The sequence below is a fragment of the Rattus norvegicus genome, chromosome 2 (genome assembly GCF_021556685.1).
Source record: "Rattus norvegicus strain SHRSP/BbbUtx chromosome 2, alternate assembly SHRSP_T2T, whole genome shotgun sequence".
Lineage (NCBI taxonomy): Eukaryota > Metazoa > Chordata > Mammalia > Rodentia > Muridae > Rattus > Rattus norvegicus.
This window is the reverse complement of record NC_141535.1, coordinates 34871626-34895334: the sequence shown is the minus strand read 5'-3', so window position 1 is coordinate 34895334 and position 23709 is coordinate 34871626. Positions and strand designations below refer to the sequence as shown.

At 43.0% G+C, this 23709-nt stretch overlaps 1 long non-coding RNA gene across 1 annotated transcript in view; it reads left to right on the top strand.

Moving 5' to 3' along the window:
• Positions 1-18967, top strand: part of LOC147996032 (uncharacterized) — a 44756-nt gene extending 25789 nt beyond the window's left edge. Inside the window, exon 3 of the long non-coding RNA XR_015677720.1 lies at positions 18187-18967. This is a non-coding gene — a long non-coding RNA (uncharacterized LOC147996032). The remainder of the gene's footprint in view (positions 1-18186) is intronic.
• Positions 18968-23709: the final 4742 nt, after the last annotated feature.

Sequence of the window (23709 nt, the reverse complement as noted above, 5' to 3'; positions counted from 1 at the left end):
AGTTTGTTTCCACTTGCCTTTCACTGTGCCCTTAGTATTGGTTCTGCCTCCTCACATCACCCTCTCTGTCGATTCCATCCCCCACTTTACTTCCCCTATTCCAGTGTCCCCTTCATCCTTTTACAACGCTGTATTCTATAGATCCTTTCTTGGAAGATCTCCTCACCCCTGCTTTCTCTGCCTGACCTCTGTGGATATCCTAAATGGAGCGAATGTATCTGAAGCTTAAAAACTAACATCCACACATAAAACAAACTGCAAAATTTTCCTATTTCTGAGTTCGGGTAACCTCAATCTAGATGATTATTTCTAACGCCCCCTCATTCATGTTTACATTTCATAATTTTGTTTTTTAACAGCCGAATAATATTACATTGTGTAAACATTCCAGTTTCCATTATCCACTCATCAGCTGGTGTGCAACCAGGCTGATTACAGCTTCTGTCTATTATAAATACAGCAGCGGTGAGCATAGATAAGCAAATATCTCTGTAGTAGGATGTAGAATCCTTTGGGAATATACCCAGACAGAACTATTTTCATCTTTTTTTTGAGGAACCTGAATACTTATTTTCATAGCGACTGAACAACTTTGCAGTCCCATCGGCAATGAATAGATGTCCGCCTTTCCTCACATCTTCACATCCTCACCAGCGTGTGCAGTCATTTGTCTTAGTGATCTCAGCCCTTCTGACAGGCATAATATGAACGCTCGGAGTAGTTTGAATTTTCACTTCCCTGATAGCTAAGGGAGTTGAACACTTTTTAAAAGTGTTTCTCGGACATTGGGGTGGTACCTTTGGATAACTCTGTTTAGTTCTAGACCCCATTTTTAAAGGCAGGGTTATTTGTTCCTTAATGGTCAGCTTTTTCAGTTCTCTGCATATTCTAGATACTCACCCTCTCTCAGATACATAGTTGATAAAGTATTTTCCCCATTCTGTAGGTTATCTCTTTGGGGCTCTTTTGCTGTCCGGAAGCTTCTAGGATTTTAAGCTTCCATATACTTGTTAATGACCTTAGTGCTTGTGTTACTGGCATCCTGTTGAAAGTTCACTCCTAACACAATGAGTTACAGTCTCTCTTATACTCTTTCTTCTATCCCACTCAGGATATCTGGTATTACGTTAAGGTCCTTCATCCACTGGGAGATGAGCTTTGGACAGGGTGAGAGAGATCTATGTTTATTCTTTTGCATGCAGCTAACCAATGTGATCAACACCATTTGTTGAAGAGTCTGACTTTTCTCCTATGTGTATTTTGTACTTCTTTGTTAAAAATCAGGAGTGTGTGTGTGTGTGTGTGTGTGTGTGTGTGTGTGTGAGTGTAGAATTAAGCCCAGCTCTCTAATTCCATTTCATTGACCTGTGTGTCTGTTTCTATGCCAGTATCATACTGCTTTAATTATTATGGTTTTGTAATACAAATTGAAATCTGGGATGGGGGTACCTCCAGTAGCTCTTGTGCTTAGTCTGGTAAAATATGTAATTGTTGGCTAGTCTTGATCATCAATTCGACTGCACCTGGAATTAACCAGAACTCCAGCAGTTAGGCCAATCGCTGTGTGATTTGTTTTTTTCTTGGTTGGACCATTTGAGGCCAGAAGACTCACCCAAAATCTGGTTAGACCTTCTGGTGGCAGCCTACATAAAAGGATATGGAAAAAGTTAACTATTGCTTTTTGTCTGCTTGATCTAACTCTTAATAGCAAGTTTATTCATCTTGAGCCATTTCTTTGCTGGTGTGGGTACCTACTTCTTTGGGAATTCCAATGTGGGGTGAAAACTGCCAGTTCTCTAAGGCCCCCTGGGACTCCCACAGTCAGTCGGAACTGATAAGACATCGAGTCCCATGGACTGAATAACTACCAGATTCTTGGTCTTCCTGTCAGGAGAAAGCCATTGCTATACTCCTGGACTACAACCTATGTTACTTTAATAAATCCCATGTATATGTGTATATGTTTATGTGTGTATATCTGTATGTGTGTATATGTGCATGTGTGTGTATGCATGTATATGTGTATATGAGCATGTGTGTATATGTGTATATATGTATGGGATTTATTGACATACACATAAGCATACACACACACACACACACACACAAACATGCTGTTCTGTTACTTTAGAGAGGCCTGACTAATGTACCCACTATCACTTCTTCAATACAAGGTTTAGATGCAATGTTGTTTCTTTAACGCAGTTGGTTGCTCTAATGTAAGCTGCATACATGTTTACAATTGTAATAGTCTCTTAGTAGATTTTTTTCTTTAATGAATGTGTAGTATCCTTTTCTATTTATTGGTTAGTTTGAATTTGAAGTCTGTTTTGTCAAATATCAAAATAATTACATCTAATAGTCTCTTGAATCCATTTGTTTAGAATACTTTTTTTCATCCTTTTACTCTAGAGCAGTAGTTCTCAACCTTCCTAATGCTGTGACCCTTTAATACAGTTCCTCATGTTGTGGTGAACTCCAACCATAAGATTATTTCACTGCTACTTCATAACTGTAATTTTCCTACTGTTGTGAATCATAATGTAAATATCTTATAGGCAGGATATCTGATATGCAACCCCTATAGGGTTCAAAACCCAAATGAAGTGGAAACTTCTGGTTTCCTTAATAACTCGGTCGTGTCACGTGATGTTTTTCTGGAAGCTGTCTTTGTGAGAGGGGATATAATATTTTGCTGAAACAGGCACTTGAGAGGGCCCATGATGTTTAGAAAGAATATAAATGGAACCCTACAGTAAAAGGACATGCAGTGGTTTCCTGACCTTATCTGTCTTCATTGGTCTTCATTGGTCTTCCCTTTGTAGAGGGAAACATACGAAAGTACTTCGCATGGTATTCCAGTTGATTCTGAACACTGTTGCTGACTCATGCCAGTTCGGCAGAGCCTTGCTCTTTCTGCTGGGTCGTGTTGTTGCTACTGATTTGTGTTTAGTGTTTGAACTGTGTTTGTGCTATTGAACTCGATGGCTGGTAGCCTAACAACAAAAAGTGAAATCACCCTAGGAACTACTTCTACACAGGTCCACAAACACCCTTTTCTTATTACTCACTTTCCCTTACCTCTGGTCAGTGGGTTAGAAGTATTTAAGAACCCTAAATAAAATAAGTTTTGAAAAAAATCTAAGCTTACATTGACAGGCTGAGAGTCGTTGCTGTAAGGTGTTTTCTGAGCTTCCTTGATGGTAAGGTATTTCTTGGATGCAACAGAAAGATGTGTTCTACTTTCTAATTTGTCAGTCTTTGTCTTTTTGCTAGGGAATTAAGACCATTTATACTTTGGGTTATTATTTAGCAGTTTATTAATTCTCATTTTTTCATTGTTGTGTTTTTGTTTCTTCTCTTGTTGAACTGTTCTGGAATTACTTATTCCTTGTGTCCTCTTTGGTCTTCAGACTAAAGTTTTCTTTCTAGTACCTTCTTTAAAGCTGGGTTGGTGGACAGAGATTGCTTAAATTGATTTTTATCATGTTTTTCTTCTTTCTTTGATTGATAGTTTTGCTGGGTATATTAATCTAGGCTAGCATTTGTGGTCTTCCAAGCCTTGTAGAACACCCATAAAGGCCCTTTTGACTTTAAAGCGGTGCATGCTTGAAACTGGACACTTGTTATGTTCTTACAAAATGTGAATATAAGATAGACATTCTTATTACAAAACTGATAAGCTGGGCACTGAGGTAGCCAAACCTAGCAAGGTAAATTCTATTAACTCTTAATGCTCTGAATAATCACTTCTACCCAGATCTCTGACTTTCATCATCCCCATGGCACTATCTGGCAGAACCATACTATCAGCTCTATGTAGCTCTATGTAGCAGTCAAATCCCTGCAGAATGAGAAGCATCGTCCTGGAACATCAGTCTCTTAATGTAGCCAGGATCTTTGCCAGTTTATAACAGGGATTTTTATTCCCTTGGTGCTCTAATTTGTTTTCTACCCAATTTAACTTCTCTCTGAATCTAAAGTGACCATTAATGTCCATATTTCTACCATTGTTCTTCCTGTGATTATTTTTGCCCTTCATGTGGTGCTTTGGTTAGTTTTTTCTTGACACAAATTAGAATCAACTGAGAAGTGGGAAATTAAATTAGGAAAAATACCTCCACATCAGGTTGTCTGTATGCAACTCTGTGACCATATTCTTGATTAACGATTGATGTGGGAGAGTCCAGCCTACTGGGAGTAGTGCCATTCCTGGTTAGGTAGTACTGGGTTATATAAAAATACAAGCTGAGAGAACCATGAATAATAAGATAGTAGGCAGCACTCCTTCATAGTTTCTGCTTCAGCTTTGCCTCTAGGTTCTTCCTTTAAATTCTTTCCCTGACTTCCCTTCATAAAGGAGTATAAGCTTGGGACTGAAATAAACTCTGTCCTCCTCACATTGCTTCTGGTCCAAGTATTTATCCCATAAATAAAAGACAGGGGCATGAGTCTTTCTCCTCCTAGATATACACCAGTTTTATTGCATTAGAGCCTACATTATGGCCTCATTTAGCTTTCCAGCAAAACCATGGCTCCAGTACACAATGGACATTGGGGCTTCAACATTCGAAATTGGTAGCCACACAATTCAGTTCACATCAGAACCCAAGCAATTCAAGTATAAGATTTGCCTATGTACACAGCGAGCCAGAAGGAGTAGCTCCTAAACTTAGAGGAACCAACATTTAAGAGTTAGGTCTTACTATTTAGCTACAGAAATAAAATGTCCAAAGAGCCTAGAAGGGATAGTGTTCTACTTCCTTTTTAGTATTCCTGGATATGGAAAGTCTACAGTTCCATTAGGCAGCCTTCTAAAGTCAAAGTTTAAGTGATGCTGAACACAGCTTTCCTCTTTTCAAACCATAGGAACCATTGAGATTGGTCAGCACATTACATATATAACAGAAATGATGTCACTTAGTTCAACAGTGGAAAATTACTTCACCTAGAAAGCCTTGCTCCTGCCCCGAAGAAAGTAAAGCTATAATTGGGAGAATAAGAAAGGTCCTGAAGGTTCATTCAGAGGTGCATTAAGGTCATCAAATCACCTCACCTCATGGTCTTAGGAGAAATTGCATCAGACTAGAGATTGCAAGACCTGGAGTCTGGTCTCACCTGGCTTCCTAATTCATCATGTATGTAAGTTCATTTTAAATTCTTCATGTTTCCACTTCTACCAGGAGCATAGTGACTATCATGTCTGACTACAGATCAGAAGATAGAGATAGCAGGAACAAGTGTTGTTTGTAAAATGCAGAAAAAAAGAAATCTGAATCCCTTCAATTCCTCATGAACTTCAAGTATCCAAAATTGTCAACTTCATGCATCTTTTAAAAACACCAGTGATGCAATCTGACAGGGTCCACATATCAATTTTTTGTGTGTCTCATGTTTTTCATATAATGCAATGCCCAAAATCTGAGGTACATTTTAATAAAGCTTTGGCAAATGTTGGATGTAGCAAAAGAATTATTCCTAGCTTTGGATATTATTCTGATTTTATGATTTCTCAGAATCATGTCTCTTTTTTCCCCTACAATGGAAGTTTGGCTGGGAATTTCAGAACCCAAAAGAAGGTTGAACTTGATATGCAATAAAAGGTTGAAGACGCCAGTGGAGGCCTCATAAGGTTTGTGGCCAGTCCAAAACTAAAAATATTTATATTCACATGAAGCATATTCCCTGCATGAACCTGTCTTTTATTTCCTATGAGGGAAATTTTTCACCTAAAAAGAATTAGATACATCAGTGTATTAAGAGGAAAATATGAGGCCATGGTGTAAATTTGGGGGCATGATACCCACTGGCTTTCTGTTTCAGGCCCAGCACAAGTCAGGAGGCCTGTCACTTAGTATGTAATCTTTCAAAGTGACTTGTGCATTCCTGCATGTATGAGGTCAAATCTGTTCAACAGCATGACACCTTAACCTCTAGTGTCTTGAAATTTGATTCCAAAAGTTTGCACACTAAGTAATGTTATCTTTTAAGGTGGGGATTGTCTTTACTTAAAAATAGCAGTTCTCTGTTTGAAAGCAACATGGATGATGTAATTGCCATATATTGCCCTGCAATTTAAAGAGATCAGGTTCAGGTCTCAGATTCTCAGACACTGTGTAAGGAGACACTAAGAATGTCACTGAAATGGTAAGCTCAGTCTCCAGGCGACAGAATTTGTTCATCTTGCTTTCAGCACCTTTTGTTGGTGGGTCTTATCCTTTAAATATGAGAGTCTAGAAAAAAAAAATCTGCGTACTTGTCAAGGACTGGGTGGAGTGAAGGAAACCCAAACTATTTAGAAGCGATATGAGCTGAGGTATAAATGTGGCCGATTAATTCATTTTGAGGAGTGACATGCATTGTTCTGTTTTCAACAGATGCATGCTGGGAGAGCTAGGTGACGTGAGGCAAGGACTCAAAGTGCTTGAAGTCCTGGGGACTTGCACGCTAGCCGCAGCTTAACAGCATAGAATACAAATTGGTTGGGAAGACCAAGTGGCGCACAGACAGGAGACAGGAGTCCTGAGAAGCTTGACAGGGAAAGCTACCCAGTTCTTATTTTTATCCTCTGGAACCAGAACTCCTCATAGGGGCTCTACATTCCTCGGGCTCAGACATGATTAAACACCATACCTTTTTAAATGTTTTACTATTCCAAGCTGAGGGATACATAAATAAGGCTTTCCAGTTACCACTCCTCAGCCTGGAATTTCAGCCAAGTGTTTTCTGGCCTTCAATCAAAGTAGACCAGACTCTAAACGAGAGGGGAAAAAAATAAAGAATGAGAAAGCTTCCTCAGTAGATAACCCGAGACACGGGTTGGAGAACTGTACTGTGAGGGTGATGGGCTGGAGCACACAGCCACATGGAATCCATGTTTCTCCCACTGGACTGTTGTAAGGCAACAATAAAGTTGTCCTCACCCAGAGACCTGATGAACCGAAAGAATTTGGACCTGCTGAGATATAGATTTTGAAAGACAGCGGGCAGATTACATAGTACATTAGTCTAGATGTAGCCTGTCCAAGGGGCACCTGTATCAAGTCCTGTCTGGGTAGAGAGGGCTGGTACCTGTGTTGCTACTCTAGCCCTGACCTCCCTCTCTTTGCTCTCCCTCTCTGACCCCGTTCAGGTGCCAGGCAGAGGTGTCTTCAGTCATTCCCAGCACAAACATCCTGCTTACATCACAAAGACCCCTTTACCTCTGCCTTCCCTTCTCACCCCCAATCCTTCTTCTCTTCACTCCTCCCACACCCCCTTCTACTCCTCGTTCTAATAGTCCTTGCTTTCAACTCACAGTTCAAATCTCCTTCTCTCCTAAGACAATTCCACGCGAGTCACAGGACAATAGTTTTCAGTCTTCGAACCATTTGTCTCAGAAGGAAATGTCAATTTTTTAAACCCCCAAACCAGACACACAGGGCAAGCATCCTCCTGAGGGGAAAGTCTGGGGCTTGCATTTTAAGAAGTCCACAGGTGACTTCAGTGCTCACTAAAGAAGCTCCCGCCCTCTTCCCTTGTAGTAGAGAAAACTCAACTGGGCAGCAGTATCTTTTTTTCAGAGTCTCAGGTGTCCCACCATGCTTGTCACCTGTGGTTTCAGCTCCCTGAAAGGCCTTTGTACACTTACCAATTCACCTCAGTGTTCTGGTGTAGAGGAAAATAAACCAAAACCAGACATAAACCACCTTACATGAAGAGTTATGCAACTCAAGTTAAATGAGCGGCTCTTTTAATGGAAGTAACTGGATGCATTTTGTTGTGTTTATAATATGATAAGGAGAGAAGGAATGAATGTGTTTGGTGGACGTGCAGTCGGGTATAGCGGGAAGGAGGTACCTCGGTGGGTCCATGCTGAGGCATCCCTTCCCCTCGAGGGACCAGCCACACAGTGGTATAGGACAGAATAGAGTTTATTCGGGGCATGGGGAGGAGAGTTGAGAGGGTAGTAGAGACAGAAAAAGGCAGAGAGAAAGACAGTAGAGTGGAGGAGTAGAGGCCGGCCATAAGCGTATGTGTGTTGTGGGGCGGGGGCGGAGGATGGGGAGGGGGAAGGGGTGAGAAGACAGAGCCAGATCCAGAAGGCCAGAGCAAGAGAGAGGGGAGGGGCAAGCAGCCTTTTTTATAGTGAGTCAGGCATACCTGGCTGTTGCCTGGTAACTGTGGGGCAAAGCCTAGACAAAATGCAAACAAGTTTAGAGTTTAGAAAAAGGAAAACTTCCAAAACTGGTTAATTAGCCACACTATTGTCTCCTACATCACATACACATTGAAATGAAAGTTCAAGACACATAAGCAGAGTCACGCTAAACTCAATTAACAGGTCGAAATACTAGGCTGTTAGCCACCATTAGGAAAGGTCAATCAAAACTAGATAGTATGAACCACGGAGAAAGCATGTGCAGAAACTCTTTTTATAAGAAAAGTTATGTTAGATTTGAACTAGGCTATTCACCCAATTCATTCTCTCTCTCTCTCTCTCTCTCTCTCTCTCTCTCTCTCTCTCTCTCTCTCTCTCTTCATCTCATTAACTTGTAAAGAAAATGCCAAGTACTTTCTGAGGGTCTGCTTGAGTCTCTGACATTTTCTTTCCCAAAAGTAGCTTCCAGAAACCTTAACAAGGAGGGAGGGGAGGTCACATTTCACTTGATGGAGGCCACATCATAACCCATTGATTTGCCACTGCTGCGGAAGCCAGACTCTGCAACTTCCTCCTCTCCCCCTCCCCTCCCCCTCCCCTCCCCCTTTTCTTCTCTAGTAGGAGATTAAATATAGCTCATCTAACACCCTAACAAAGTTGGTGTGCTAACAGAAGACATGGCTTTAGGCACACAAAATACTTAGCACGGAGCAAGGCTATTGTAATGCCAAGTTTTTCACTACCCCAAGGACGGATGACGATTTTAACAAAATGGGGAAGCTGCAGAAAAGCTCAGAGGAAGATGGAAAAAAAGACTCCTTGTCTTTTATCCCTAAAGGCAGAAAAGGAAAAGGAAACTCCCAAAGGCAACTTGACGTGAAATCGTCAGTTACGACAGAAGATCAGTTGCTTATCTGTAACTATGCCTGTTGGGCTTCTTAGTCCAGTGAATGGTGACGCTATGTCTAATTTGACAACTTTGGGGAAGTTAGTTTTATTGCAGACTAAGGCTGACAAAAGACAAATGTAAATTCTAAAGGAAATCCGTCTCCGGGGGCAAGAGTGTTGCAAATGCAAAGCAAACCAACCCACGCTAGGCTCGCCCATTCACTCAGCTCTCACATTTATTCACTGGCAAACTAAAGTTTCTTCACCTGGTGCTCCGATTCCTGCAGACCTCCTACTTTAAATATGTTAATAGAGAAGCGGGTCTTGGGTCCCCCAGAAGGAGCTCCCTGGAGAGTCAGAGCAAATCGCCACCCTTTCAGGAATTTTCTCTGGAGAACAAAGTACTCATCTAGCATCAGATGTCACCTGCCAGTTTGAATATGGGGGCTGCCTATGGACTCCAGTTTTCCAGGCTGGGACTAGAAAAAAACTGCCTCCTCCACCAAAGACCCTGGCCCAATTTCCTTATTTGGGTTGCTGGACCTGAAGGCACCAAGGAAAAAAAAATTACTTTCCTAACCCCACCCCCACCCTGGAAACTAAATGGTCCTAACTTTCCTTCACAGCCTTGTTCTCAAGTTCCCACATCAAAGAGACTAAAAGACACACTAGGAACAAATTTAGATACTAAATTGCATTCATCACAACACCGAGTAAAGTTTCTTAGTAACTATTTCGAAGCAAAGGTAGCGGTCTCAATATCAACGCACCATTTAAATGAACCCAGGCAGGCGTACCTCTGTACACAGGTGAAGGGGAGTCTTGAGTTAATCTTTTATTTTTACACTTGAAGATGGTCTAGCAAAGGCAGTTCGAGTATTTTGAGCGGTTATTATGCTTAGCTATTTTAGGTTATTCCCGCTAAATTTTGTAATCAGGTTATTTTTTTCCTCAACCCAAGTATCCATTCTAAGCATTTGAAGCCGCCCGGACCCAAATCTTTTTAAGGGGTAAGTTGTAAATTAACATTTCAATCAATTTGACACGAAACCTGCCAGAGGTGAAGTGTAAAAGCCTGTTTGGTTGGGTTGAGGTGGAAGCTGAGAAAACTCACTTCAGAGACAGAAGCTTAAAAATGAAAGCGTTCTATTCTGTGAGCACAGGGAGACAGCCAGGCTGGGATCGGAACTGCAGAAGGGAGGTCATACAACATTTTTTTTAGGACGGGAACACAAAGCAAGGGGGGTTGGGATGAGCTGTTACATTGATCAATCATCACTAGGGGTTAAGCAAGGAAATTAACATTGGTGACTGGGCCTTATCCTGAGTCCCCTGATTTCAGGATCCTTGACTCAGCTTTTGCAGTCAGGTCCCCTCCTGGACTCTGCCCCAGAATTTAGAAAGATAAGGAAAGAAAGGAGTGGTCAAGCTGCGCACAGTAATTAAGTCAAGAAGCAACACATTTATAACTAAACACAGAAAAGAAGAGGGACAAGGATCGAGCAAACCGGTCAAATCCATCTCCAAGGTCCCGGAGTGACAGCCAAGTCTAAAACAGGGTCAAGGATGGATATGCACATCTAAGCAGCCCGACCAAGGTGCGGTCGCTCCCAGTATTGTTCATCCTTATCTGTGTTATGAAATATAATATGCATGGGGGTACCTGGTGGGCCCATGCCAAGGAAGGCCCCTGAGGAATTCCACCAAGCAACAGATCTGCTATAAAGAGAATTTATTGGAGGAAGGGAGGAGTGAGACCTGGGAGGGGGTCGAGGCAGACAAGTGGACATGAAGACAGGCAGACAGATCTGAGCAGAGCCATGAGGGATGAGAAGGGGGATGGGGGGTGCAGAGAAGGACACAGAAGGAGGGAGAGAAAGACCAGCTGGAACATGTGGGAACAGAGAGAGGAAGAGGGAGGGGGAGGGGGAGGGGCAATCCTTTTATATGCAGCCCACTCCTGGCACACATAGCAACTGTAGTTGCGGGTAATGACTTAAGCCTTTGCTAGATCCGTGGGAGGAACCTCCTGTAACAGCCTATGCGCTAACAGTCTGGGCTCCAGTCTCATCTTGTAAGGTGGTCTGACACATTGTTAGAACTGTGTGAAGTCTCTTTCTGGGAAACAAATTCCCTCATAGCCCTTTCCTTCTCCCGGTACCAGATTCATGGGAAATTCCCGTGCCCTTGTTTTAATAGCCTGCTAGACTGAGACGCGTGTGTTTCCTCACTGTATCTTCACTTCTGCTGGACCTTTACGGACCACTTACAGTGTCACTACCTTTCACTGTCTCCTACTAGCTGGTTGATATGAAACAGATGATCGATTTTTATTGAAATGAAATAAATCGATTTTAGGAAATGACGGGTCTGGATAGAAAGAGCATAAATCAGGGTAGGCAACTGGCAATTTTATCAAAATCTTAACTTCATGTACCCTATAAGCTAACACCATCTTTTAGAATTTATCCTACAGAAGCAAACTGCTTAACGCTATTGCTTTACAAAGATGCTCCTTATATCGCCCTTGAGGGAAAAGGCTGCAAGCAAATTAAGTCTCTAACAAAGAAAATCTAGTTAGGAACCTAGTCACATCGGTTCATATGGTTATTTTTCAACTGCAAACTGGAAAATCCCCAACCCCCACCAAGACAGCGTCTCTCTGGATAGCCTTGGCTGTCCTGGAACTTGCTCTGTAGACCAGGCTGGCCTCGAACTCATATACATCACCATCCACAGCCTCTGCTTCCCAAGTGCTGGTATTAAAAGTGTGTGGCACCATTGTTGGTATTCTGTCTAAGCTCCTCCCCCACAGCTACTGGCAACAGCCAGGTATGCTCCACCCCACAGTTGCCTGGCAACAGCCAGCTGTTCCTGACACTATATAAGGGGCTGCTTGCCCCCTCCTCATTCTCTTTGCTCTTCTCTTCTCTGCCCTCTTCCCCTCTGTCATGTCCCTTCTCTCGCCCTCCCCGCTCCCTCCTCGTGCCCATGGCCGTGTCCCCTGTGTTCCTCCCTTCTTCTACTCTAATCTCATTAAACCTCTCCACGTGGAACCATGTTGGCTTGGTGTGTTCTGTCCGGGCGCGGGCGGAGATTTAAACCCTAACAACCACTTTTGGCAAATTTAAACTTCACAATGTTGTAGGGCTTGACTGAATTATCAATAGGCCAAAAAACAAAACAAACAAGAACAAACCAAAACCCTGTCCCCTAATGAGATCAGTTGCAAACGCCTGAGACCCTGCAATGTCACCTTTTGTAGAAACCTTTGTCTGCCGGTGTGACTGAGTAAAGGATTTTGAAGTGGGAAGAAAGTTCCTCGATTATCTAAAAGTGCTTGCTAAACGCCCTCACCTGTGTCTTCCTGAGAGGGAACTTGGACCTGCACATGACAGAGGGGACGACGTGAAGCCTTGTCATGGAGAACTTGAAGACTCTGCCTTGAAGTTTGCTGGGCTTTCAAGTGCGCTTTTGTTTGTGGCCCCAGCACTTGGGATGAGGAATGAAGATCCTGTTGGTGCCTGGGACAGGTAGCAAGTTCAAGACCGGTCAGGGATCCTTAGGCTGGCTTATCGAGATACTATTACAAAGGAAGGAGGAAGAAAGGACAGGGAGCCAGAGAGAAAAGAAGGGAGAAAGGGAAGGAGAAATGGAGCTTTATATGCCCAGGATTTGGAAAGGATACGCAACTCACTGGTCCTGAGTATTTCTGGGGTGGTTCTGGTGATACCTGCCCCCACCTCTGTTTGGGCCTGTTTCTAGTGAGTTCAGACTGGAGGTCCTCTAGAACAATGAGAAAAGAAACTTCTGCTATTTGAAGCCAGTAATTTGTGATAATTTGTTTCTGCAGACACAGAAAATTAACAGTGCTCCCCTGACTGCCATAAAAGTGTCTTTAGGGTCATTACTCTAGAAATGAGAGAATACACATGAGTAGGGGGACAGATCCTGGGACACAGCTGCCAGCTGTGGTATTTGTGGTAAAGATGTAGCAACCCTTTAGTATTGCAAAGTGGCAGTATAAGCCGCAAAGTCCACTTCAGAGCCATGTTATCAAAGGCTGGAAGGTGGGAGGCGGGGAGGCGGGGAGGCGGGATCCGTCTCTTCGTCTCTTCGGTGGTCTAGCAGCAGTTAAGCCAGTAACGTCTCACACCTCACACCTCACACTCGGACAAGTCACTCTGGCTCAGTGTGGCTGCTCGCACATGAAAAGAAGGCATGGGAAGTGGGGTGCTTGTTGAAAAGAATGTAGCCAGCAGAAGGGTAGACAGAATGGAGGGAAACAGGGTTGAAAATGATAGAAACTTACTACATAAATGAATGAACATGTCCAATGGTAAGAAAAGAAAATCAAGGGTTTCTTTTAAAGGCCTGTAGAGAAGGCCTTGTCCTCCTCGCAGTCCACTATCATTAATATTTTTGCTCTGTGCTATATATGGGCACATCCTTTTGCTTTACTCTGTCTTTAGCCTGTGATAAAGTACTATTATTAATACAAGGTAATTATAGTGCCTAAAGACAAAAACAATCTCATAATATTTTGAGTTTTAAGGATTTTTAAAGTTTTTTTTTATAATTTATAATTTTGTGTGTGTGTGTGTGTGTGTGTGTGTGTGTGTGGTGTACGTGGGTGAACACATGCATGCCTCATGCCACAGCTCATGTGTAGCTAGGACAGAGTCCATTTCTTCTTCCACCCTGTGGATTCTAGAGTTTGGACTCATGTTGTCAGACTTGGAGGAAAGTGCCTTTATCTATGGAGCCATATTATCAAACTACACTTACAATTTTTTAATTGTTGTTGTTGGGCTACATTCATGGCTATCCTCTGCTACATGAGACCGCTACCAACCCAGTGGTCTTCAGATTGGATGCAGCAGTAAAGGAAAGGATCTCTCTGTATGTGGGAAAATAATTACATTGGGGAAAAGTGTGCATGAGCCACCTTGAGTAAGTCACTGGAGGAACCCTTAAGCGAATACGTTTAGGACTAAGGAAGACACAATGAAGAAAGATAGTCTCTTTAGCAAAGAATGTGGGCTATCTACATATAAAAGTGAACGTTCAGCCCAACCCGGTCCCCTAGACAAAGTCAATTCCAAAGAGATTGTAGATTAAACACAATAGGTAAAACATTAATAAAACTCTTAGAGAAAAGTTCCAGAAGATCCTGTCAAGCCCTTAAAGTACACTATGCTTTCAATAACAGGTCACAAGAAGGTGGTAATCATACAAGAAATATGTCTGTAAAAGGACATCAAAGAACATGGAAAAGAAACTCGCAGAACAGAGACCTGGCAGAGGAATCAGACCTGAATCTGCACAGAATTCCTGTCACTAATAGGGAGGAGTGGGAGATTTTATAACACCCTCCACAGAGTAGACCATGTATGTTCATGCGTGAATGGCAGCCAAAGAATGCAGATTTGAACATACATATATACATATAATATACATATAATGACAGAATGGCAGAAGTGAAGGAAGTTAAAGAATGTTGGGTATATCTGAGGATAGACACAAACTTGACGCTCGTACATCTCTCATTAAAACAGTAACTGGTAAGCTGCTGTAGAAGATACCAGGACATCCCAGTATCTACTAGAGATACATATGTGCACAACTTACAACCCTACTGTTTCACTTCTGCACATGTTGCACTCAGAGCAGACCTAATTACAATAGTCACAAACTAAAAGGTACTGTGGTTACTATAAAAAGTAAATAAACGATGGTATATCCACATAATGGAGTATTAGAAACCGGTGATAACAAGTTAACTACCATTACGCTACGTAAACTTCTATATTTTATGTTATGTTTTGTAGCACTGAACTTTTTTTTGTTGTTGTTGTTTTACCATATCCTTCATTTTTTAATCACAAATTTTGATTTAAAACAAACCACAGACTGTCTGTATGGTGTCTGAAGATTGAGCAGTAGGCATCCTACCAAGAGTGAGTTGCTTGAAAGAGTGTGGCCCTCACACTCAAGGGAAGCCTATGATGTCTGTATCTTTATGCTTGTAGCTGTGTTTATGGTGTGCAGACTCACACTTCCTAATTTGGTATGCATGAGACATTAAATTAAATTTTTTTTTAAAGCTCAAAGTTCTGTTTTAAAACAAACATGAAGCAGACATTGGTATGAAAGAACACAGGTATGCATTTCCCCCTACCAAGACGTCATGTATACACAGAACACCACCCTCTGGTCCTGAGAACTCAACCAACCTCACAAGTGTATTTGAGAACTGAGTGCTGGCCTCCTGTGTCCCCAGTGCTGATGTGGCCCTTTCCCATGACTTTACGTGAAGCCCTACCAAGGTTGGTACGGTAGTACGTTAGCATGCTTCTGTTCTCTTAGTGAAAGACAGGAAACATCACCGGAAGACTGAGTAGCGTGGGAATAGCTCTGCAAATAGTTCCTGCTCACCTTTTTGATCCTCCTGGACCTACCTGGAGCACCTGGGGTTTTAGATTGCTGTGCACTGAGAGATGACAAGCCAGGCCTCTGTCTACCTCCCCCACCCCACCCCACCCCACCCCACCCCCGTTTGTGAAACAAATCAAGGTCAGTTGTGAATTTGCTTTTCAACTGTCCCCCTAGGAATTTGAGGTCCGGAATGAGCCTGGTGTTTGCAATGGAACGTTTAAACTCAAAATAATGGCCAGCTAGTTTTAAACCAAGATAGAGAATAAGAAATGAGCTATGAAATCCTCACCTTCAAGTCAATTGACCAAAACACATTTCTAAATCATGTGCGTGCATGCGCATGCACGTGCACACAAAGACACACACACACACACACACACACACACACACACACACACACCCCTGAACACACCAATTAGATATTCAGCAAAACAATGAAGTGCCCAGCTTTTACAGGTCTATAACCTGTGTCTAAGGGTGGATCCTCAAAGCACCAGCTTCCGCATGCCTTGGGGACTCCTAGCTACGCAAAACTCAGGACCACTTTAAACCTGAATCAAGAGCCCTTGGCCTGGGATGGGCAGATGCTCACTAATGATTTCTCCAGATAATCAAGTAGCATGTTAAGTTTGAGAACTATTACCATAATAAAATGTTCCTTTCGAAGAGTTACAAAATAACCAGTGTACTGCATGAGGGAGATACATTCCCCACACATGTGAAGGAGGGTAATAGAAAACTGCACTTGTGTTAGTCTCCTCCTTGATGTGCACATAGTTAGAAACAGCACATGCCTACCCATGCCTTTATACACAGAGGGCAAGAATGTGAACAATGAGGAAACTGAACGTGTATGCCTGGATATAAGGATGGGTGTGGCTGGGACTGTGTTTGTGCACGTAAGACTGTTTAGGTATCTCAAAACTCTATTGCCATGTAGAGACACCATGACCAAGGCAACTCCTATAATGGGAAAAACTTAATTGGGGCTGGCTTACAGTTTCAGAGGTTTAGTCTGTTATCACCATGGCAAGAAGCATGGCAGCGTGCAGGCCGACATGGTGCTGGGAATGGAGCAGAGAGTTGTAAATCTTGATCTGCAGGCAGCAAGGAAAGACTTTATATCACACTGGGCATAGTTTAAGCACATATGAGACCTCAAAGCCCACCTCCGCAGTGATACAGTTTCTCCAATGGGCAACACCTACTCCAACAAGGCCATACCTCCTAATACTGCAACTCCCTATGGGCTGGGCATTCACACGTGTGAGTCTATGGAAACCAAACCTATTCAAACTACCACAGTAGGATTTTCTGTGTGAGAGCATGTGTAAATAGTGTGTACTTATGTGTGTGTATGAGTATGTATGTCAGTGGAAGTGTTTGTATGTTTGTGTGTAAGTATGTTTGTGTGTGTGTGTGTGTGTGTGTGTGAGAGAGAGAGAGAGAGAATGTATGTGAGTATGTGGGAAGGAGTGTATTCTAGTGTGTAGTGTGTGAGAATGAGTGTGTATGTGTAAGTGTGATTGTAAGTATATAAGTGTGCAGGTGAGTGTGTATGACTTAGTGTATATGTGCATGTATGAGCATTTCTAACACAGAGTTTGTGTGTGTATGAGTATTAGTGTGTGTGTGTGTGTGTGCCTGGGAGGTAGTATACATATGAATGTGTATGCGTGTGTGAATGTGTGTAACAGTATGAGTGTGCATGAGAACATGTGATTGTGCACATGGGTGAATTTGTGTGAGTATGGGTGTGCTTGTGTGTAAACTGCAAGTGTATACAAATTTGTGTGTGAGAGTGCACATTTGAATGTGTACATGGGTATGTGTGGATGTGGGGATGTGTCAGAGTATATGTGAGTATGAGAGTGTGTATGAATCAGTACATGTGTCTGTGCGAATGTGTATAACTATATTGTGTGACTGAGCATTCATGTATATGTGTAATTGTGTCACTGTGTGTGGAGTGTATGGAAGTATGTTTGTGTGGGGGTCATAGTATGTGAATGTGTACATGAATGAGAGAGAGAGAGAGAGAGAGAGAGAGAGAGAGGCACTTGCATTAGCCCCAGGAATCTGTTCTTGTTCATACTCTTTTGCTAAAATTCCTTCTCATGGGGATGCTTGAGAAACCCTTTCTCCTATGAACCCAAGGAAAAACTGAGGCTCAGTTCTGTTCTGGGGATGTAGGGCCCTCCTCCCACAACAGACCACACCCGAAAAACCTGTACCCCATAGGGAAGAGGACTTCCCTTAGCCGCACAGATGGAGTCCCACTCCTCTTGTCCTCCCTTGGGCTCTATGCTCCATCCCCTCCCCCAGACTGCATGCCATTAAGGCAGATGCATACAACTGGTGGTAGCCAGCAGCTGGATGCACAGGTAAGTGTCCCATGACCCTCCACACGGGTCCATGACTGGTTGTAAACTGTCTTTTTTGCAGGCAGGTAGAGCTAAATGCCCCAAGATAGTAGTTATTTTACTCAGAGGGCAGTTGCTCACAGCACTACTGTTCACAGCAATCTGCTGTGGTCTAAAACTTTCTTCACTTTTAAAGCCCTGCCTGTCATGTCACTTATGGACTTGTGAAAGCACCTAAAATAAATCTACAAGCCCACAAGCTGTCACGGCAAACTTAAGCCAGCAGGTGAAGGCCTAAGGTTTGTTTGGAATTTTATTTTATGTTTTCCTGTTTGTTTACTTTTTTCTCTCCGGTAGAAATTACGAACGCTAGGAAAGCTTCCCAGATGAGGTATGGAAAGGACTCAGCGGAACGCCACTCAAGAAAACCAGCTTGAGCTGAAGGGAACGAACCTTTGGCCTCAGCTCCCAGTGGAAAACGTGCATCAGTCAGATTTGAATGGAAGCATTCACCAAGCCGCCAGTACAGGATCCACTGAGCTCCACACAACTCGAAGCTCAGGGGCTTCCAGGGAAGACATCCTTCCTGCTGTAAATATAATCTGCCCTCCTAACAGGAGGGCTTCCGGGGCACAGGACACAATGGTACGTGGGATTAATTAAGTGCTAAGGTAAGAAAAGTAGAGAGAATAGAAAAGGAAGCATTGGGGGTTTTTGTTTGTTTGTGTTTGTGTTTGTTTGGTTTTTTTTTTAGCCCAACAAACTTTGGGAAGATCAAGGTTTTGAATTTGCATGATAAAACTTTACAGCCATCGACTCAAACTCCTTACTCTCCCCCTCATTTCTCTCTTTCCACACTCCCCTTTTCCAGCCTCCACTGGAGTGTCATTCACACATACACATCATTGCCCCCTTAAAATGTGCAGTGCAGTGTCTTTACTGTGTTCCCAGAGGGCATGTCCACTGTAATAAGCCTTAGAATATTTGCATCATCCCAATAATGAGAGGCTATCGCTCTTACACGGCAGCCCCTGCCCACCGTTGCCTGGCCTCCACCACTAGGGAAACAGGAACCTGCATTCAGTCTCAATGATTTGCATTTTCAGTGTTTCATATTAATAAAGTCATTTGCATGTGCTCTGTTGTCACTGGCTTATTGCACTTAGCCATGTCTTTAAGGTCCATCCTCGTCATAGTGTGTGACAGCTGTTAGTTCCTTTTATAGGACACTTTACATATCCATCCAGGAAGATGGCAGAAATTTGAGTTGTTTCTGCTTTGGGGCCATTATGAAAGAAGTAGTAATGTTTCTATGGTTGCAAAAGTTTATGTAATTTTGTCCTGTCTTATTTTGTTATATTAGAGATCAAAACCTGAGTGTTACACATGCTAAGCCTATTACTGAGCTACACACACATACACACACACATACACACACAACACACACACACACACACACACATACACACACGACCACACATACATGCACAAGTAGCAGCATTTCTGAAACCACGTTGTCCAGGCCATTGCCTGTCTGTGTCTATTCCAGGGGCAGAAGGTAGAGGTTTTAGACAGAGAGATGACAATTAGTGCAGCTTGACCTCCTGTGTCTCCCGAAGCCCATGTGTTGAAAGTTTGATCCCTGAGCATCAGTATCAGGTGTTGTAAAGCTTAAGAGATGGGGCCTAGTGAGAGGTCTTGGGTTACTGAAGGCATGCCTTCAGAGGGCACAGTAGGATGTTTCCCTCTCCTTTTCTTTTTTGGCTACAAAGAGGTGAGTGGCTCACTCTGGTATGTGTTCTGGGTCATCCTATGCTCTCCAATGGATCTCTGATGGAAAAATCTCCAAATCTGTCGGTCAAATAAATATTTCCTCTTATAAGTTGATTATGTCTGACATTTTGTTATAGTTATAGAAAGCTGGCGTATGACTAGTGAACCAGTGAATAGCCAGTAAACACCCAGGGTTAGGGAGATGGAGGTCTCTACGAGGCAGCCAGTCCTCTTTCGATCCTTGCTGAGATATGTCCAAAACCAGCCAGTTGGCACAAGACACGGATGCTGACTCCAGCTCTACTTGTCTAGCCTAGCTCTTCTCATCATCTCCATGGATGAACTTCAGGCATATGGAATTCATAAACTGCCAGTTCTATACAGTCCTCCGAAAAGGCGCTGGAATCCTCCACAGACGACTAATGTGAGGTAGGTCCAGATTTAAAAGCAGAAAGGTGCATAAAAAGAGGAGAGCTCCTACAGGCCATCCATCTGCCGATTGCTACTTTATCGTCCATGAGTGACGACCAGGTGGCATGATATGAGTAATCACAATCACAAGGTCCCGAATGACTGGAGACTGAACACTATCCCTGAGCCTCTATTTTGTTTTCTTGGTCTTTCTTCTGAACCTCTAACTCCTGGTGGCCTGTGAGTGGACAGGCTTGTTACTCTGTGCCCTGGGGTTACATACCTGTGGATTTGTTCCACTGTCAATCATCAAAGTTTGCTCTGTCCTGTGCCATCACCATGTAGCAAGCCCTTCAAGGCTAGGATTTGGACCAATGACGGAGAACAAAGAACTCTTAAATCTGGAACCAATCCATTCTAGAGAACCACGCAAAGGTTACCAGACACAAAGAGATGTCTTTTGCGCTCAACAAAGGTAAAGGCTGAACCCAGGAGGGATTGCAGGAAGGGTGAATCAATCCTCCCTTACCCTCACTCCATTTCGCAGCAGCTTGACTTTCCCTAAGGATCTATCATTGTTCCCTCCCCAATTGCTCTAAAAAATTATTCCCTTTAAGACCCCTTTCATTTTAGACAAAACCCTTAATACAGCTGAGGCAAATAAGCTGGCAAATATTATGGAAAATCTCAAGAAAACTAATGTAGCATTGTCTCTAGTGCTCATCATGTTATTACTGACTGTGGGACTCTGGAAGAGTACATTGTCTTACAGCACTTTTTCTAGGAGAACAAAGGTTACTCTTCTTACAGGCTTATGCTGAGGGTTGAATAAAATCATTCACTTGACAAGTATATAGATTATCTAGTGGTATCACGTAACATTTTAGATACAACAGGGCAAAGTGTACACATTGATGGGTGGTGCTTACATCCTAGTAAGGAAAGACAGATATGAGAACTTGAGTAAGTAGAAGATATAGGGATATTATATGATGAGAAAATACTTGTGTCTCAGTACACTTTTCTCTGGATGGCATATAAAATTCTCGCAATCGTGAAGCGTAAGAAGCCCAGAATCCAGGCTCCATCATCCAGTGATCCTACACATCACATCCCTACATGGCAGAATGGTGAGCAGAGAGCAAATGCTGTGCCCTCACACCCCAGAAGATCAAAAGACAATGAGCTGTCCCCCAACAAACCCTTTGGGAGTGTGAAAACCCACATGAGGGCAGCTACCTCATAGACCAGTCCCTCTCTTTTGACTCCAAGCACCTGCTGTCCCAAGAGTTTGTATGCACAGATGTGCATAGCCACATCAACAAGAGTAAAAAGAAACACCAATTACCATCTGCATGCTAATTGCAACTTGTACCCATTGCTTTAAAATGCACTTTCAGTAAAAATCTACTAATATGTACAAATGTGTCCTAAAACTATAATAATGGGAATAATGTACTTTGGGCACAAGTTAGCTCTTTTGGCTGAGAAAAAGATTTTGGAGTAGAATTTAGATCTGAAGGAAAAGGCCAAATCCCATTGTGCAGTAATAACATTCTGAAGAATGAAGAGATGGAGTTGAGGATGTTAATTAATGCAAGACTCACTGGGAACATTGAGTCATACAAGGCCAGAGCTGGTGAAGCCAGATATGAAAGATGTGGGCTGGCCCTATCCAGGGTACTGGATGAAGCCACCAACAGCTGGCCTCCTGAGAAGATGGAAACATGGTTTCAGGAGTAAGAATGCCTGATATGGTCTGGGTTCTCCATCTGAACATTGTAGTCATCTTGTTAGTCTCAACCTATTTGATTTTTAATATTTAATTCTTTTGGACCATTAGCTCTGTGAGTTCATCTGTGTCCTCTAAGAACCCAGTGATATATCCCTCATCTCTGTAGCCAGCTGCTTCCCATTCTTTATCTCTCTAACTTCTCCTGGGCCAACACTTGGGATCCTCCTGCAGCAGGAAGGACTTCTGATCTTCTCAGAGTGCTCTTTCTTGGTCCCCTTGGTCTTGTGTTCATGTTCCTGCCATCACAGGATCACGTGTTCTTTCTCCCTCCACCTCTGCTCCTTCTCTCTCTTCATAGTTTCTCTTTCCTTCTCTCCTTCTAACTGTCGTCACTCATCAGCTGAACCACAGTGGTGCCTGGCTTCCCATGGTTCTTGTGTAACTCACAGTTCTGTATGCAGCACTGCAGGGCCCACCTGTTCACTCTCAGGCTGAGAACAAAGTCAAGTGTCTTCTTGTCCATGGGTTCAAAGACATGTTTTTATGTCATCGAAAGGGATATTCCCGATTTCACTCCAAGAGATGCTGATCTTTGGTGTCTCTCTCATGAATATTTAGTCCCAGGTTGTCAACCTCAAGCCAAAAGTCTGTTCTTTTCTTATTTTTTAATCTCAGAAAGAGTGGATTCTATACATTTCCAAGTCCTGGGCAATTTTCACATACTCCGGTGTAGCTGACTTTGAGCATCCAGCAATGGCCTGCATGCTACACCTGGATCTTGTGCTCCCATTGGTCCTTAATGAGCTTGTACTGGTCTACGACCCAGTGAGGGACTAACCTCTCCAAACTGAGGTGCCCATATTTATTTATTTCCTTATTGCAGGCAGTGTCTGAACCTGGTCTGCAAAGTGTGTGATCCCAAGAGTACGGCCATCACAAGAGGGCAGTAGATTTCCCGGCTATGAGTCCCCTTTGGTCTAGTGAAAAGAGTAGCTTCTGTGTTTTCCTCAACCTCCCCAGATACACCCTCAGGGTGGAGTATAGCCAGGAAATAGAGCTGGACAGGGTTCTCCTTCCTAGCCTCCTAGACAGACACTTTTTATCAAGTTTCAAGAAGGTAGTAAATCTTTCATTATCTACCCACTGGAGGTCTAAGTACCACACTTCCCAAGGCCGATAGTCGTTAGCACCTGGTCCTAAGTTGTTTCCTGGTTGAGTTTGACTCAATGGTGAGCTTTAGCTATGCATCCATGGATGTCACCCAGAGGTTGGTTTGCCTGGGCATTTTCGATGGCTAGTGGCTGTATGCATCCTTGTAAACTCAGCCCTGCACGGTGACTGAGACCATTAGAATCCACCGGCAAAGCAAAGCCCTTCTCAACCTCGATCTGTTTCTAAGCTTTCATTGGACTTGAAGTCAATGTTAGCTATGCCACCTGTTTTCTGGAATAAGGAGGGTCCCAGTTCACACTACCCCTTGCTCCTGACATACGACAGATCCCATCCTCGTCTATGTTAGAGAAGACCTGGTGTCCTAATGGCCTTGTTTTCATTCTCATTAAAACTCAGGGGAGGGCTGGAGAGATGGCTCAGCGGTTAAGAGCATGGACTGCTCTTCCAGAGGACCTGAGTTCAAATCCCAGCAACCACATGGTGGCTCACAACCATCTGTAATGAGAGCTGATGCCCTTTTCTGGTGTGTGTGAGCACAGCTACAGTGTACTCATATATAATAAATAAATAAATAAATCTTTAAAAAAAAAACAAAAAACCTCAGGGGAATTCTCAATGGGCATCTGTGTACATCACCCTCACAGCCTGGCCATGGTTCCTAATAGTAACCACAGATGCACACACACACACACACACACACACACACACACACACACACACACACACACCTGAAAGAAACCTATTTGATGACACGCATAGCTCCCTGCTAAACCTGATCCTCCTTGCTT